The sequence below is a fragment of the Talpa occidentalis genome, unplaced genomic scaffold (assembly GCF_014898055.3).
Source record: "Talpa occidentalis isolate TD23 unplaced genomic scaffold, MPIMG_talOcc4v2.1 talOcc4.8, whole genome shotgun sequence".
NCBI lineage: Eukaryota > Metazoa > Chordata > Mammalia > Eulipotyphla > Talpidae > Talpa > Talpa occidentalis.
Window position 1 is genome coordinate 17,280,363 of NW_023605194.1, and position 17,728 is coordinate 17,298,090.

General features: G+C 39.0%; 1 protein-coding gene across 1 annotated transcript in view; it reads right to left on the reverse strand.

The window, feature by feature from the left end:
- The window catches only part of SORCS3 (sortilin related VPS10 domain containing receptor 3), a 520,755-nt gene that overhangs the window by 227,400 nt on the left and 275,627 nt on the right, over positions 1-17,728 (reverse strand). The window lies entirely within an intron of this gene.

A 17,728-nucleotide genomic window follows, 5' to 3' on the forward strand; every position in this document is an offset into this window, starting at 1 on the left:
GACAAGAGTTTATGACAAGAGTGTACACAGAAGCAATCCAAGTGGGGCTGGCACAATTGAAATGCTGAAAATTTCATAGTTCACACATTGTCATAACTTTCCTCCTCCGTGTATATTTCCATGATAAAGAGAAAGAGCTGAATAATCCAAGTATTGCTGTCTTCAACTCAGTAATTAGAGAACATGGACCCTGATGAATTGCAAATGGAGTCAGAACCCCAGCTTGTGACTTAATGAGCAAAGATAGTCCAGTCGCAGACGTCCACACTCCATATTAATCAAGGGCTGATGATTTGCTGCTGGGAACTGTCCTCAATGATATATGGTCCTCTTAGCCAGCTATTCCCCAGCCAGCCTTCTCTGCCTAAGACTTCTGGCCTTTCTAGATCGAAGTCTGGACAACGAGGGATTAAGGAGTCTGAAGGTTCAAAATCTTGGCAGATAACTTCACCCAAGAGAAAATATCCCCTAAAGGCTTAGAAAAGTTAAAATTCAAAGTAGCAAAGTAAGAAGAGATGCAGGCTGAGGGGGAGAAGAAGGATTGCCTTGAAAGAGGAAATCTGAGTTAGCTCAGCCAGTTCAGAGGCCTGATCACATGGAAACCAGTGTCATCTGCTCAGCTATTGGGCTGGAAAGAAACAGAGCTGGTTTATGCCAAACAGAGGTTTCAGTTACAAGGCACTTGGCATATCTATATACCTTCTGCCATAGAATTCGTACAACACACCAGTGGCTTGCCCTCATTATCTCAATGCTGTTTCATTCCTGAAGGATGTGGCAGGTTCAGAGAGTTAGGCTACCCCCTTCCAAGTAACACATCAGGGAAAAATAGAAGGATGGAATTCAATCCAGTTTTTCTGAATCCAAGATCAATTTTCTTTCCAAAGCCTACCACTGTGTCCCTCAAGGAGGTCCACTTTCAGCTATTAGATGTCCTCTACAGTATATATTCTTAACTGAACCACCGCATTCATAACTGCTCTATAACCAAGTACTTACGGGGGAATCTAAGAAGTACCCTGCTAGTTTCCTTTCTTGGATAAAATTCTTCTTATCCACCAAGGTGTAGCTTACTCGCTCCCCCGATATTCTATAATCTTTCAAAGTCCTTTCCCTGCTAGAAAGTCACTAGTTCCCACGGTTCTAATGGTATTCTGTGTGGTTGGCAGTTCATTATTTTTACCCTCCTACCAGATTCCAGGGAAGGTCTGAGTCTGTTCGTCATTATATTCATTCTGTATACAATTATTTCAAGTCCTCCATAAAAATTCCAGAATGGAAAAGTAGACTATGGCATGAGGAAAATGGGGTTCTTCTTACAGAGCCAAGACACACACGTGAAACAGCCATTGAACAAGATGAATATCCAAAAGGCTGTTCCCTGTGACTATAACAGAAAGGGGATAGAATTAGGTTATCACTCAATCTTGAATTAATTTCTTAATTGAGATGAGATTACTGGGTAGAAAGGTCAAGTCTCAGACCAAGAGAAACAGAATTAGAAAGAAGCATTTACATCCCAAACTGGAGGTTCACATGAAACTGATGAAAGGTAAAATTGAAGACTCTCTTTAGATTATGAATGGCTAGTTCATGTTAAAGAAATGAATTACTCAAATAACCTTTATTATTTTAACAGACACAGTCCCCAACCTCCATGTCAAATAGTGTGCCGTGTCAAATAATTTTCAATTTATATAATAAAGTACAAACTGTCTAGACTAATACCCAAAGCCCCCTTAGGCTGACCTCAGACTCTCTTTTGGACCATTCGTTACAGGCATACATTATTACTGTGTGCTTCACCTTATTGCTCTGCAAAGACACTGCATTTTTTTTTTTTTTTACTAATAGGAGGTTGGTGGCAACCCTGTGACCAGAAAATCTACTGGTACCATCTTTCCAACAGGTGTGCTCACTTTATGCCTCCCCATGACATTGAATTAAGGCATGGACACTGCTTAGACATAGCGCCGTTGCAGTCTTAACAAAGCTAGCATAGGTAAACAGGCTTTTTATATATGCTTGTGAGACCAAAAACCCTGTGTGACTCACTCAGTTGAGATACTGACTTGACTGTGGCTAAACCAAATCTGCACTATGCTGACTGTCCACCACACAGTCTATGGTGCAAATTAAATACCCCACTAACCTTAGCTAGACCCCTTTCCCCACTTTTCCCCATTCCAAGTCTGTTTGCATAGGAGGCTGTTTGCATTGCCTAGAATACCTTCTCCCTGTGCTAACCTGACACTCTGGGCAGGAACCATCTCCTCTTGAAGCTACTTTCCTATTTTTCACACACCAGGCTGGACTTCTCTCTACTGAACTCCTGAAGGTTTACTTCTTCTTTGGAAAGTGAGGGGGGAAGTCTGTACTTATTTGACATTTTAAAGGGACATTTCAAAGTGACATCAGTTGTGAGATTTTTCTTCCTATTGTTCATTCTTATTTTTCAAGTCTCTCTAATGGCTTCTAAATGTTTTCTCATGGATTCGGTAATATGCATAAAACTGCACACTTCTCTGAAACTAGAAAAATAGTTCTATTTTACAGGTTAAGGGGTATAATAAGTATACTGAGTCACACAGAACCAGAATAGGGCCAATCTTGGTAAATGATCAAACTGCACTTAAGAATACCCTGCATTTTTTGGTTCTTACATTTCTTGAGTAAAGTGTTCTATTGACATCAATCAAATCAAATTACTTGTATTGTTCTATTTTTCTACATCCACACTGATTTCTATTTCTACTTGTTCTATATAGAACCAACAAAGAATCAGAAATGACATTTTTAAATTTTCATTAAAAAATTATATTTATAAAATGTTCAGCAAAGTCTGACAAAAGATGTGAGAGATCTAGAAACTAAAAACTATGTGAACTCACTGATAAAAACCATATTATTTTTTTTAAAAAATCTAAATAAATGGAGAGATGGAATGTAGTCATGTATCCAAACATTTGATTTTCGTAAAATGCCGATTCTCTTCAAATTGATCTATATATGTTATGTACTCTTAATCAAAATTCAAGAAGGCTCTAAAAGAGGTTAGAAATTGACAAGTTAATTCTTAAAGTCATATGGAAATGCAAAGTACCTAGAATTCCACAAGTAACTTTGATGAAGAAGAGCAATTTGGAAGATTCATCCCTGACTTCAAGATTTATTATAAAGCTGTAAAAATCATAAGAATCAGGTTCTGGTGTCAAACAGACAATAGATGAATAAAATAGGTTAGGATCTTGAAATAGGCCTACATTTATCCAGAGAATTGATTTTTTTTTTTAAATATAAGTGCCAAAACAAATCAATGGAGATATACAAATAATAATTATAAACTTCAACTCATACTTCACACCCTATACAAATTTAGCTCATAATAGATGACAGGTCTAAATATAAAACCTAAAGCTATAAAATATCCATTAAAGATTAGAGGACAAAAATCTTTGTTACTTCAACAAGCAAAAACTTTTAGATATGATACCAAAAGCAACTTTCAAAAATAAACACTTTATGTACTATACATCAAAATAAGGAGCTTTTCTATAGAAGGACAGTATCAAGAATTAAAAGACAAGTTATTATGGTACAGGAGAATATATCAGCTAATCAGGTATTTGATAAAGGATCTTTATCTAGAATATAGGACTCTCATCATTAATTATAAAAAAGTTTTAAATGGTCAAACTATTTGCTCATAGACTTCACCAAAGAAAATATCTAGATAGAAAATAATTACATGAAAATACACTCAAAAAATCTCCAGTCACTATGAGAAGTTAAAACTATCAGTTAATTCTACCCAATTATTAGAACAGCTAAGAATAAAAAGATTGACCATAACAAGTGGTGGTGAGGAGCAGTGACTCTCATGCACTGTTGCTGGAAATGTGAAATGGCACAAACCATAGTTGCATATTTTCTTAAAAATCTCAAGCTACATTCACCAGATGATCCAGTAATTCCACTATAAGATACTTTCCCCTCCCAAAATAAAAACAGATATCCATTTCAAAAAAAATGTACTGAAATAGTCTGGCAGCCTAATTTGCAAACACCAAAAGCTAGATTCAAGCTAAATGTCCATTAACAGGGGAATGGATAAACCAATTTATATATATATATATATATATATATATGTGTGTGTGTGTGTATTTATAAATATTAATATATATATATTAATATTCCATCATTGTGGAGAAGGGAGGAGGAGAAGGAGAAACCATTGCTACATGGATGTCAAAATAATTCTAAGAGGAAGAAGACATGCAAAAAACTATACACTCTTCGATACCTATTACATAAAATTCTGCAAAATGCAAAGAAATCTATACTAACTGTGAGCAAATCCCTCACTGTGAATATGGTGGGGGGAGGCATGAAAAAATGTGGGAGGAGGGAGTTACAAAGGATCACAAGGAAATGCTGGGGTAATGGCGATGCTTATAATCTTGACTATAGTTATGACTGCATGGGTGTATTTATGTCAAAACATACCAAATTTTTACAGTTTAATTTCTGCAGTTATTTAATGTCGAATATATAATGCAGGGAAACTCTGAGTGACCTTAGTTTTATTTTAAGTGATGTTTCTGAGTAATTAAAAATACTTAACTCCAAGAGAATAACTTAATCCTTTAACACAATAATTAATTATATCAAACATTTTTGAGGCTAGGGTACACCCTCTCCTCAATATGTGTTCTCATAGCAATTTATACTTCTATATTGTAGCATTTATCACAATTGTCATCATTTACTGACTTGCTCAATGTTCATTTGTTCATGACAACAGAGAGGGTACTAGTATCTTTTATTGAATCCCTAGGTCCTAGTACATAGGAAGTGCTCAAATAGCATCACTGAATATCCTATTTTTGACCTGCTCTCTGAATGACAAAGAGCAGGTGATTGATACTTCAATGATGTACATATATTAAAAGTAAGAAATGATTTTACTCTATACTTTCCAATTTTCTCACTTATTTTATTAGTGTTCCTTGTAGAAAAAGTTTTTTCAATATTTTAAGACATGGATCTTTGTTAGGATTATTAGGCTCTGCTGTCTGTGGGTAACGTACTTGGGTGGAGAAAGGATAGATGTTGCAGCATTACAGTTATTTGTAATGATTAAGTTGTGATACATGTAATGGAGATGAAACGAATAATATCAGCTTTTGACCTGATTATTAAACTGGCATTTTCAACATCAAAAAAAAGGAGAAGAGATTGCATAAACCTAAGGGCCGACAAATCATATTAAGAGTAATGCTCTACTAGGGAAACTTGAGAGCTCCCAGCGAGAGTTGGAGCCTCCGTTCTAGAAGGTTCAAAAGATCGTTTTTGCCTGAGATGGACACAGGAGAGGCTTTCCCAGCCATCTTTCAGCATCTTAATTATCAAAACATATATGCCCAATACTAGCACAACAATATTTGAAGAAAGTTAATATTATCTTTTCCCCTCACTCATTCCACAGCTACCTATTACAAAGCTCCTAAATTACAACCCCTGGCTTCAACCAAGGGCTTCAAATTAAAAAGTCTCCATTAAAAAAAAAAATAAATGACTTTGTTTCAATAATTTACTCAGAGAGCTACTGCTGACTACCGCCTCCAGCACTCACAGCACCCACAGGAGGAGTGAGGTAAATTGTCAGAAAAGCAGCAAGATAGAAAAGCAACCACATGGGAAGGTCATCTTCCCTTCTATGGCACAGCCTGGCAGCAGGGTCTGCCAAGGCCTCCCCTCTTCTTCTCAGTGCATTTGAGAAACAAACATTTTCTTTATCAGGAAAAAAATGGCCTGTGGATACATTCCTTGATCTTAGGTAAATTTTGCAGACCATCAGACTATCAGGTGAATGGTATTCTTTTAGCTCTTGTGATAGTTGGGAGTTCCCAGGGACCCTCCCTCATTCAGTCACCAAATCTGTTTCTTTATTCAAGTCATTCTATAATCTGCTCCTTTCTTTCCAACTCTACAAATGTTACCTTAATTCAGCTCCTCTTTCTCTCTTGTCCAGGGACAATTGAAGATCTTTGGCTTTCCAGAACACTGAAAAAAATTGTGGTCTTTACCATGAATGGATTCACCATAAAATAAAAAGCTTTCCAGTGCACTGAAATAAAAATAGTTTCTTTCTAGATTTTTCCAATAAATCTAGATTAGTTTTTTTTTCCCTATATATAAGCTTGAATGGAGAAAGTTTTCTCTAGAATTTCTCAGTGCAAATTGAGAAATACTCAGTTTGCATTGAGCATTGAAAGATAAACAAGATAGGGGGCCTCCCTGATGGCGCAAAGGGTTAAGACTCAGCCCTATGAAGCTACGGGAAGCCGCTGCAGCACCAGTTCGATCCCTGGCCAGGGAGGTGACCCATGTGGCACAGCAGACCTCTCCTGTCTTGCCTGCTGCTCCCCTCAGCAGTGTGTTTCAATAGATCCACCTGTTCTGCTCCCTACTCTGTCTCTGGTGAATCCTCTCCCCACCCCCCAACCCCCACACCTCTGGCCTGCACCAATTGGAAGATTCTAATTTGGAACCTTCCTGATCCTTTCTATCTTAAGGATAAGTCCCACCCCTAATTCCTTACCCCCAAGCCCTATTGCAAATCCTTGCTGGTGGTTGGTTCTTTTCCATGGGCCTGAGATGCTATTCAGCAAGAAGAGATGCTCCCTTTCCCTTCAACAAATCCTTCATCTCTCAGGGGAGATCAACAAATCCTTCATCTCTCAGCATTCCTGGCATGCATGTATGTTATGGAAAGAACTGTGTGCTCTCTGAATCCAGGTGTTGAAAGCCTAACCCCACCGACACCTCTGCCAAGGCCTCCAAAGGTTACTGTAATTGGAGATCAGGTAATTTAAAGAGTCAGTCAAATTAAAATGAGGTTAGTGAGGTGGACCCTACTGCAATCTGACTGGTATCCATACAGGAAGAGGAAATTAGAACACAGACCAGAGAGAAGGCCAGGTGAAGTCTAAGAAAGATGGCCACCTACAAGTCAAGGAAGTCTCAAGAAACCAACCCTACTAACACCTTGAGCTCAGACTTCTAGTTTCCAGAACTGTGTGACTTCATGTTCTGTCCCCTACCCAGTCTGTTGCAGGAGTAACAAACTAATATAACACTGACCAAATGGTGAATTTTATTTTTTTTCTTCCAGATTTCTGTCAGGAGAAAGTCTTACTTAAGCACTGCATGGATCAATGTAAAGAGGAATCAAAAGTGTCGCCTGGGTGCTGAGGTCAGACAAGCTGAGGGACTTCCCTCACTCTGGGACAGAAGATCCCTGGAAGCTGGGAGAAGGGTCTGTGAGTATACCTGCTTCCCCTCATCACTGTGACAAATTATGACAAACTTAGTGACTTCAGAAAACAAAACTTGTTCTTTTATATTTCCCAAGGCAGAAATCCAAAGTGAGTCTCATGGGGTTAAAATCAAGGTGACAGCAGACAGCCTTACTCCTTCTATAGGCTCCAGAGGAGAATCCACTGACTTGACTTCTCTGTCTTCTAGAAGCTACCTGTATTTCTTGCATCATGACCCTATCTTCAAAAAAGTATCACTCACATTCTTTTTCAATTGCTACATCACCTTTTTTGACTCTTTGTTCCCTGCCTTCCTTTTATAAGGACCTCTGTGATGACAATGTGCCCACCTGGATAACCCAGAAATCTCTCCCCATCACAAGAGCCTTAATTGAATCACAACTCCCAAGTGCCTCCTGTCTTGTAGGGACACATACTCACAGATTCTGAGGATTCGGAGGTAAGCATGGTTCACCTTACAATGTTGAGGACACCCAGAGGGCATGAGGCCCAGGAGGGTCTAGGAATGCAGAAAAACCAAAGGAGACTCCCCCAGTGGGTAGGTCTGTGCTGTGATCCCTGTCTTTGTCCCACAAAAAGTTGGCTCTCACCACCAAAAAAACCAAATGTTTGGCATGGTCAGTTAGTGTGCCCACAGGAGCAAATGCTGAGCCAAGAATTGCTTATTTGGGAGATGGTATTGGAGCAGAGAAATTACACAGGCAATGGAAGGCAGCCAACATGATATCTTACAAAACAATCAAACTATGGTGAGCTTAAATCTATTTGGAAATTGGGGGTGAAGGAGGGGATGGGAAAATCCCTCAAAGTTGTTCCACTTGAGAAACAAGGGAACGAGGGTATCTATACACCAATTTCTGTCCATCACAAGTGAATTCCCTGACCCTTGCTTTACAAGGCATCTGAGTAGCCTCTAAAGGGTTTGGAAAAAAAAAAAAAAAAAACCTTCCAGCTTAGAAATTCAAATCCTAGCAATCCAGAAGCAGTAGGAACATACTGCAGTGGAAATGCCAAATAGAAGTGGACAGAACATCAACAATGTCTGTTAAAATTAGATCACTCACGGAAATCAGTGGCATGGCTAGTTTTCCATCCTCATTGACATGGGGTTGAAATACTCTATAAACACAAGGTAACAGATGACATCTGGATTACACAGAGAAGAAACATCCATGGGACAGTGGCTTCTGTGCTCGCCTTATATACTATGCATATAGGATTGCCACAACTGCAACTCATTCTGTAGACTTCTACGGAAAACCAGCCTCGAGCCCCCTCCTCCATGGCCCCCACTCAGGACTTCTGTGGAAGCTCCGTTTCCAGCACTTTCCTGGTGTGCATCCAATTGCCCCTTCCGCACCCACTCCACTCCCACCTCTTTTGGCTTAGACAGATCATCAATCTACACTGCTACACATCTCTGTTGCTCTTTTGAATAGGTGAAAAGATATTGGATAGAGTTTCTCTCCACCTACTACTTCCTCCCTTGATTAAAAAAAGAAAATTAAAAAAGAAAGTACCAAAAGAAAAATCCCCGGCTGTTATTTTCTCCTTCCATTTCACTCCTAGTCCTCAGCCCTTTCCTTTCACTCCCAGCCATGAATCAGGCTGTTCTCAAGTCTCCAAGTCCAGACACACCAGGACAATGCACATGGAGGTACTTTTAAGTAAGAAGTCAATGTTCTATAATTTAATTTTCTCCTCTCACATTAAACCTGCCATTCTCCACATAATCAGAGTGATAAATGCAGAGTCAGATGCCGTCTTCCTGACATTAATACCCATCAGTACTTCAAATGCAAACAATTGTGACATTCGACTTTATAAAAATTACCAAGTGCACCAACTCCGCTTAATTAAACCATTTAAAAGTTGCTTTTGTTACATTTAATGAATGATATATTATACTGCAATGAAACATGCAGCAATACAAATACTTCACAATGCTTCCAATTAAGACTCACTTCACTTATGCCAATTGACAACACAAGTGTTCCACACTTCATTCAGTTTGTGCATTTTAAATGAACGGGTTAGTGAGAAGGGTGCTTCTTTGCTAATGAGTTTTGTAATCAAGGCATCTATTTTAATTTCAAATTGGCTAGATTGGGGGAAATTGCTAGACTAAATGACTGGTACTAATTAGAATTATAAAAATATTCATCATGCCATGGAATTAACATGGGGGTCTGATTTTCCTACATTTGCATATTGCTTGAGTTTTGGGGGAAAAATCTTGACAAATTGTCTTCTCTTTAGCAAATTGAACAAACACTATATCTGTTTTAGCCCTTCTTTTCATTTAAAGCATAATACATATTCATGATTTGTAAATGAAGTTAAATGATTTCAACTTCTATCTTCATTACCATATTAAAGATGTTGTCTCCATAAGCTTCCTCAAAAAACTTCTGATCATAGTATTACCTATTTAAATGGGAAATACTTTGGATTAAGCTATGTATTAACCCAGATTTGGGGGTAAATGAATGGTAATGGTGAGTAAAGCAGGGCAAAACCTGAAAAAGAAAGACCACTGCCTTGTTTATTTTCTGCTTGTGGCCAAATTAATTAGTCCTCTGCCCTACCCCCAAAGTGCCATTATAGGAAGGGTGGGCCAGAAAAACCACTGGATTCACTTCAATGTCAGGTCGCCCATGGCTGGTTTCTTTGTCTCACTAGAATGGCGTTCTCTGGGCTGGGGTCCAGCACCAGGTGGCACCCATGGAACGCTCCCTAAGTTGTGGAAAGTCTGTCCATCTATGAGGGAGAGTGAGGTATGGTGGTTAGCATGGGAATCCCCAGCCAGACCTAGAAAACCACAGGTCAGTCCCCTCACCTGCTGTGTGACCTTGAGCAAGTTAATATCACCTTCATGAGTTAATATCACCTTCATGAGTCCTATGCTTACCTGCAACTGGGAAGTAATATCCACCTTGCAGGCACCTATGGGAATTCAATGTAATGATGTGTGTATAAAAGCTCCTGTCATTGCCTATACACAGGAGATGCTAGAGGACATGGATCTCCATTTCCAAGAGGCACCAATACTGACTAACAGAATGCAGGGAGCGTAAGAGTTACTGGGCGCCAACCTCAATTCTCTGCATGTCTCCATCCCGTGGCTCCAGAGTATTTTGTTTCCATTACAGCTGTCAAATCAAATAACCAAATACTAATTCAATTTTGGGATATAGCCACAAAATTCATCTGAAAAACTACCAAAATAAATCACTTCCGTAACATCTATCTACAGTGGGTGCTTCTAAATAATAAAACCTGTATCAATCGCTGAGTTGTAAATAATATAGATTGAGGTTATATCCAACAAGAGTACACTTTTTGTGAGGAGGAGGAAAATAATTCTGAGAATTTCACAATTCAAAAGCCACCATAGTGGACAGCAAAGCTGGGGAAAGGACAAATCTTAGGTGTGCTGTATTCCCCAGTGCAGGAAACTTCTCTCTATCCTTCCCCTTGAAAAGAGGTTTAAATAATGATTTCAAATAATTTTTACCTAAATGGACCCTATTCACACTCAGGTGAAGCCTTTTTGAAATCATCACCCTATAATTCAGAATAAACAGAAGCGATTCACAGTAGAGTACTTTTTAGAATTTAAAAATTCTAAATCTACTGAAATAAAATTACAGAAAACAAATTGTATGAAAAAGAGTCACAAGCAAAATTCTGTCATCTTAAAAGTATATATATATTTGGGGGGGGATATTTCTTTCCATTCTTTCTAAAACTTTTCCTCCTTCCTTCCCTTTTTACTTCTTTCCTTCCAGCCTTTATCTTATTTCCTATTTTTTGCATACCCATATTCAAAGAATATTGATTTAATTTAAATGATTTTGCATAGTTCATGTTGTAATATAAAATATTAGCATGTAATATCAAATAGTAGTATGTAGCCATGTTGCTATAGGATCCTATGGGGGCCATTTTAATGGCTGCAAAACATTTTGGCAAATGCATGTAACATGTTTTAAAGTCCCTTAAAGTCAGACATTCAGTAATTTTCCCATTATAAATGACTTGTGTAAACATCACTATGCCTAGAGCTTTGTGCTTATCCCAGTGATGTAGTCTCAGAAGAGGAGTAACTGAATCACTGGACCAATGTTATGATTAGAGATATGTCTTCTGCTCACATTTCCAAGGTGTTTTCCAGTAACAAAAATTCATCTGCATCAATATTACTTCAGATTTTGTTTCACCACCACATTATCAACACTGGGTATTATCTTAGTGGCATTAAAGAATAACATTTTATAAATGAAACCTCCTACATCAATTTTAAATGAGCATTTTTTGAAAAAATTCCATATATATTTTCTGAATTAGCTGGGCTTACTCAGCATCATTGAATTCTTGCTTTTGATTATGTCTACCTATAGTGTTAATATATATATTTTAATCCTCCTCAGTTATTTATTTCACTTGCTATGTTCCAAACTTTTGAGGAATTCATCTTGTGTCTATTTCTCCAGCAGCTTAGCCAGTCATAAATCATAAATCCTCTGCATTAAATAAAAAGTGAACCTGACAGAGCGCTGCCCTGCTGGTGGGGAAGGTAATACCTGGAACACACAGAGGAGCATCCTGGGATGCCAGTCATGGTGTGCTCCTCCTCGGGGTCCTGGCTTCGCAGTGTGTTCAGTTCATCATATACTCACTTTTCTCCCTCTCTCTCTCTGTGTGTGTGTGTGTGTGTGTGTGTGTGTGTGTATCAGACTTCATTTAAAAGGTTTAAAGACTGACCCTAACTTTAAAAGACCAGGTGCTGTGACACCAGAGTGAGTAGCCATGACAGAGGCAGAGAATGGAGAGAAGGTAAAGGTATGGGGCACGAGCTCAGGCAGACAAGAGGCCAAAAACTTGCAAGTAGGGGCAAGCAGATGCCTCAGTCCAGCGGTAGAACTAGAAGCCTAGGGTCAAGGTTTAGGCACAGGGGTCAGTGGGGGACACAGCATCAGTGTGAGCATCATGGAGCAAGCAACTCCTCGCCAAAATCCTGCCCTGCTGCGTTTCTACTATGAGAGCATAACTGCTTTGAGAAAGATGCTGAGAAAGGTGCCTGAGCACCCTTCTTAGGACATCTATCCTATCTGCCTATTTAGTTTAGCACATAGAACTGTGTCAGGTAGCCAAAAAGGAAACCTAGAAGGTATGGGAGGAAACAGAAAGTCTGAGCATGATATAGAAAAAGCAGGTTTGGGATGTAAAGGCCACCAAATCCACATGTTGCTAATGGTTGTTCCTTTGAGCTAATGTTCTCTTGAACAATGTTGCCATGAATGGGGATCCTCACTGCACCACCCTCATTGAGTGCAAGGTAACATTGTGCACTCAACCTATTTTGTCATTCAGAACTAAATTCAAATAGATTAATGCTAGCATTTTTATAACACAGAGGTTGCTCCACCTCCTTAATTAATAAATAGGGCCATTCTTGGTCTGCTGTCCTTAATTTCACCTTCAGGAAACAGCCTCATGGCAACTGGTGTTTCTATGGTGATGGAGTTCATACATGCCCACTGTACCAGTAAGACATCTAGAGGAGTGGTGTCAGCATGTCACAGGTGAGTGGGGCAACGGGTTTTTCTCCTCTTGAATGATATAAAAAAAGGTCTTATAGGCATGGAGGAGGACCTACTGAAAATGCAATGTTTTTCTTTAAATAAAAGGTGCCCTTCACTCCTACTTCAGTCCATGGGGGATAAGCTTCAAAACCTTGATCATCCCTAGTTAATCCCCAAACAGCTTTATCCCCACCAGGTGGGGAGACATGAATCCTGTTTCTGCCAATAGCTGTTGAGGAAAGTTATCAGTACCTGCTAATCCTGGAGGCTCTGAATACAATTATATATCTAATCTGTGGGTTTATATGAGAATATAAATGAAAGGAACAGCTTTATTTGTATCCAAGATTCCAGAAGTACAGATTTAAACTTCCTTCTGCAGAACCTCCACACGCCAGCAACACTTTAGTTCACCAGGACCCCGCAGGTGCATGATGCGGAAACCAGGGGGGTAACCATCACTACCTCCTCCCGCACAGCCCCAGCATTGCCAGGGACCGTGCCTCAAATGACATCAGCTTCTTAACCAACATGTCTGTCAGTCAGATAATATTGAACTTTGCTAGTAGAAGATGATTAAAAAAAAAAAGGAAAGAAAGAAACCCACAGCTGCACACCCACCCCCAATGATGATACCAGCAGCCCTTCCTGATGTGTACTAATGTTTAAGAAACTGGCTTTCACACTGAAATTATGGACAATTCTAGTCCAGTCTAGCAAAAAAGTGTCTGAAAAACAACAGTCTAAAATCTCACTGAATTGCTCATCTCTGATTTCCAAAGCCTGCTGTATTTGTTAAAGTTTCATTTTGCCAAGAAGATAAATGATAATCGAGAGCTTTGCAATCCCACCTTTCATGCAGAAAAATAGATACATTCAACTCTCTATCTCCTCTGCAAGGCCCCGTGCCAGGATGTATGTATCTGTGAGTACCACCAAGAATGTGCCCATTTTTTAAAAAACAACACTAAGTCTCTTGTCAAAATGAAGGATGGTGAAACATCCAGCTTTCTACAGCAATGAGAACAGCGCCTATCTATTTAGAGGATTGCAATGTCTTCAAAACCCATCTCAAAATCTTTCAAAAATTTTCGGTTATAAGACCACTGAGCCCTTCAGCTAATCCAAAACATTACAACAAAAGCTGTTTCAGTCATCATGCAGGAAGTAACCTGATAGAAACAAAAGAGAATCTTGCCTCTTAAACAACTGGTAAACACACAGCCCTTAGAAGATGTTCTAGAGTTTTGTTTCTGAGAAAAGAGAAGTATCCTTTCTTATTTCCAATTTCGTCACCCATATCATATCAGGGCCACTGACTTTTTAATCTCAAATATTCATATGAAACACTCTTAAGATTCTGATGCCCAAGATAAAATCTATTGTATATACTTGGCACTGAGTCCTTTAGTATTAAAATACAAGATGGCGGGAGAACCTGTAGGGTAGAGCCCTACAGGAGTGAGGAGGAATTGGTAAGTTCAAGGGATAGACAAAGTGGAAGGACTTAGTCAAAAGTCGAAGTCAAGATTTGCAGGAAACAGAGAGGGCTTTGGTAGTCTGGGATGCATCAGAAATGCAGTGGCTTGGTACTCCAGTGGGGTCAAGAGCAAGGTGCATTTGCCCCTTTACTCCCAATCCTTCACAGCTTTGGAAATTATAAGGCTGGCAAGATCTTCACCCACAACCTGACTTGGACCAGTCAAAGGTAGCCACATTTCCCTGTAAATCCACAAACTGCCATGAAGTGCCTCAACGCAATATGCAGCTCTTAATTTCTGGATACAGTGTTCTATCCAGAAGGCATTTCCTTAATTCCCCCCCCCCAAATACCTTTTACTCAGTGAGATCTCCTGGCAAGTACCCTGCAGCACTGAGTTAGCAATTGGATATTGTCCTTTTAAAATATCATTCAATTAGGTCTTTTGTAATACCACAACCTAATGAGATAGTCTTACCGATTCTAAAGAAATTGCTAGTGCATTTCATCAAAGGCACAATAATGGAAACATCGATTCACTCCTCACCACAACATCTCCCTTTGATGCTGCAGTCACCTAACTACCACACTTTTCATTTTGTCTAGAAGCAGCCAGCCGCCTCAATGCATGCCCATCAGACAAGGATCCAGTCTGAAATAAGACATGTGAATATCAATCTCAACTACACTTGTGTCTTCATTTGCTGCTGCCCAGGATCATTCTTTGACTCTGAACCAATAAATTGTCCCCCAATAAAGAAAAATTCTACTGAAGATAGGATAACTGGAGCCTGGTGTTTTAGGCCAACTCTACAAATGTTGCCAAAGGCATCATCTAGCTCCTCAAACCATTTATTCAAAAGAATGGCAGGGCATCCATCAGAGACTTAGTGGGCCTGAAGAAAGTCCAGTCACATCATGTAAAAGATGTCAACAGGAAAGAATACCTTCTCAAAAATGCATCCGCAAATGTGTAATGTGATTAGGTAAATCCACAACACCCACTGTCATGTTTCCGAAAAAAAGCAGCCACCCAGTCTGAAAGTATTTTGAATGCACTATACCCACAAGGGTAGCTCATTAGCCATGCCCCAGATGTTCTTAGCACTGTGGACATGGAGGAGAACATACGCCTTCCAGATACACACAGGACACGTTGCATTTGCTTTATTAACCCCCTGCCATGAGATGTCTGTTGCTTCTAACCCAGCTTGTCTCTGAATAAATAAAAACATGGTCAGGGGCCTGGGCTTCATCTAAATAAGTTAGCATCCAGTCATTTAGCAATATCCAAATATATATTATTTTTTTTTCAATAAAGCTTCAAATTTTCTGGCTATTCTAAGCATCTAAACTCACAGACTATCTGACATTTGGCTAAGTCTTTCACACAATATCCACTTGATACCATGAAAGAAATGTATTTGCAATGGCTTTTGCTCTGCAAATGTCATCTGGGTGTCCTTAGGGGATTGCATTAAGCACCTGGCGCCCACCATGAGGCTCCTTAATGAGAGATATAAAGGTTATGTTGAAATTATTGTTTAAAGGTGCTGACATCTCACACACATGCACACATACACACACACACACATTATAAATCAAATATTCAAATGTATGCTGAAGAGCAACTGTTTCAGGATTTTGAAAAAAGGACAGAGAAGGAGCTCTCCAACCAAGGTTATTTTCTACATATCTCTATGCAAGACAGTGTTTGTAATTATCTTTTTCCTTCCACTGATTGATTCTACCATATTACATAATAATTTGGCATCAAAATAGTACTAAGGTTCTGAGATGACAGGAAATACAGAGAAGAAAATCTAAGATCCCTTGTGTTAAGTATAAGTTGATGGACTCTAGAAGGTTCATTACCATAGCATTTACACATTCATCAACTAACTTGTTTATGTAACCAATATTTAATGAGCATTATTAAGTAACTCATACTCAGTTATACCAGAGTGCTGTACAACAGTCCTGTCTTCCTGGAGCTTGATGCAAATGATCCAAAACTCACATCAATCAATGTAAAATCTTAACGATGATGGGTATTTTGATGGAGTGAAAGAATACCTAAGGGGATTTAACTGTTAGGGAGTTTAGGGAAGACATTCTGAGGGAGTAATTCTGGGTGTGAGATGAGACAGTGATGAAGTTTACTTTGGGAAGAAGATTCTAGATCTAGGAAAGGGAGCACAGTGGACAACTGGGGTGAAGGAATGAAAGACAATCATTCAAATGGAAGGGATAACAGTGAATCATAAGAAAGGAGAGACCAGCACAGGCACTGAAAGATCTATGGAGAACTTAGCCTTATTTATGGGGCAATGAGAAAGTGCTGAAGGAGTTTAAGCAAAGGCATGAAATCACAAGATCTATATTTGAAGAATATAATATTTAGGCTATTGTGTGAATACACTGGGAGAGATTCTAGCAAAAGTTCCAATAGCAAACGTAACCTATGTCTGAATGGTGGTGGTAATAGAAAGAAATGGATGGAAACGAGATATTTATAGAAAAGACTATGATGGGTAGAAATGGTTAAGAAACAGGAATTACTAGGATATCTCCTAGGTTTCTCACTTTTGCAACTAAATGTATATAATTAGTTGCAGTTCTGGAATTGCAGCTGAAATACTAAGAGAGCAAATTATGTTGGGGGTAGGGGTAGAACAGTGGGTTATTTTTGGAATATACTCAATCTGGAGGCATCTGAGACACACAAGAGACAAGGTCAAGTACGGAGCCTGATACATGGATTAGGAGCTTAAGGAGGTCACTATAGGTCACTTATAGGTCACTATATCTTGACTGCACCTTTGGCAAATAACAGCATAGACATATGTGAAGTTTCCCTTCCTCAGCTAAACTGAGAATAACGCTATATCAAATTTTTTTCAAATCAAGGCATCAAGGTGTGATGGGATATAGTCTAGTCTTGAAATCTAACAACATGCATTCAAGACCTGGATCCACTACTAGCTGGGCGGGCTTGAACATGCACCTTAGCTTTTCTGTACCTTTGTTTCCTACACTCCTTAAAATTATTATGAACACATAGTCCCTAGTTTCTTCACAGGGTTGTTTTAAAGGTCAAATGAGTAAAATTCTAGAGAAAACTATTTTAAACCTATGAAATGATAAATAGCATTGCCAATAAATGAAATATAACTGTCTGCATATTTTGATACTAAAGAAAAGAAAGGAAGACTAGTTGCTGCAGATAAAATCAACTTGGTTAGAATGATGAAATGCCATTGAATCCCCTCCAAAATCTGGATTGCATAAACAAGGGTTTTTCACTGGGTAGGACC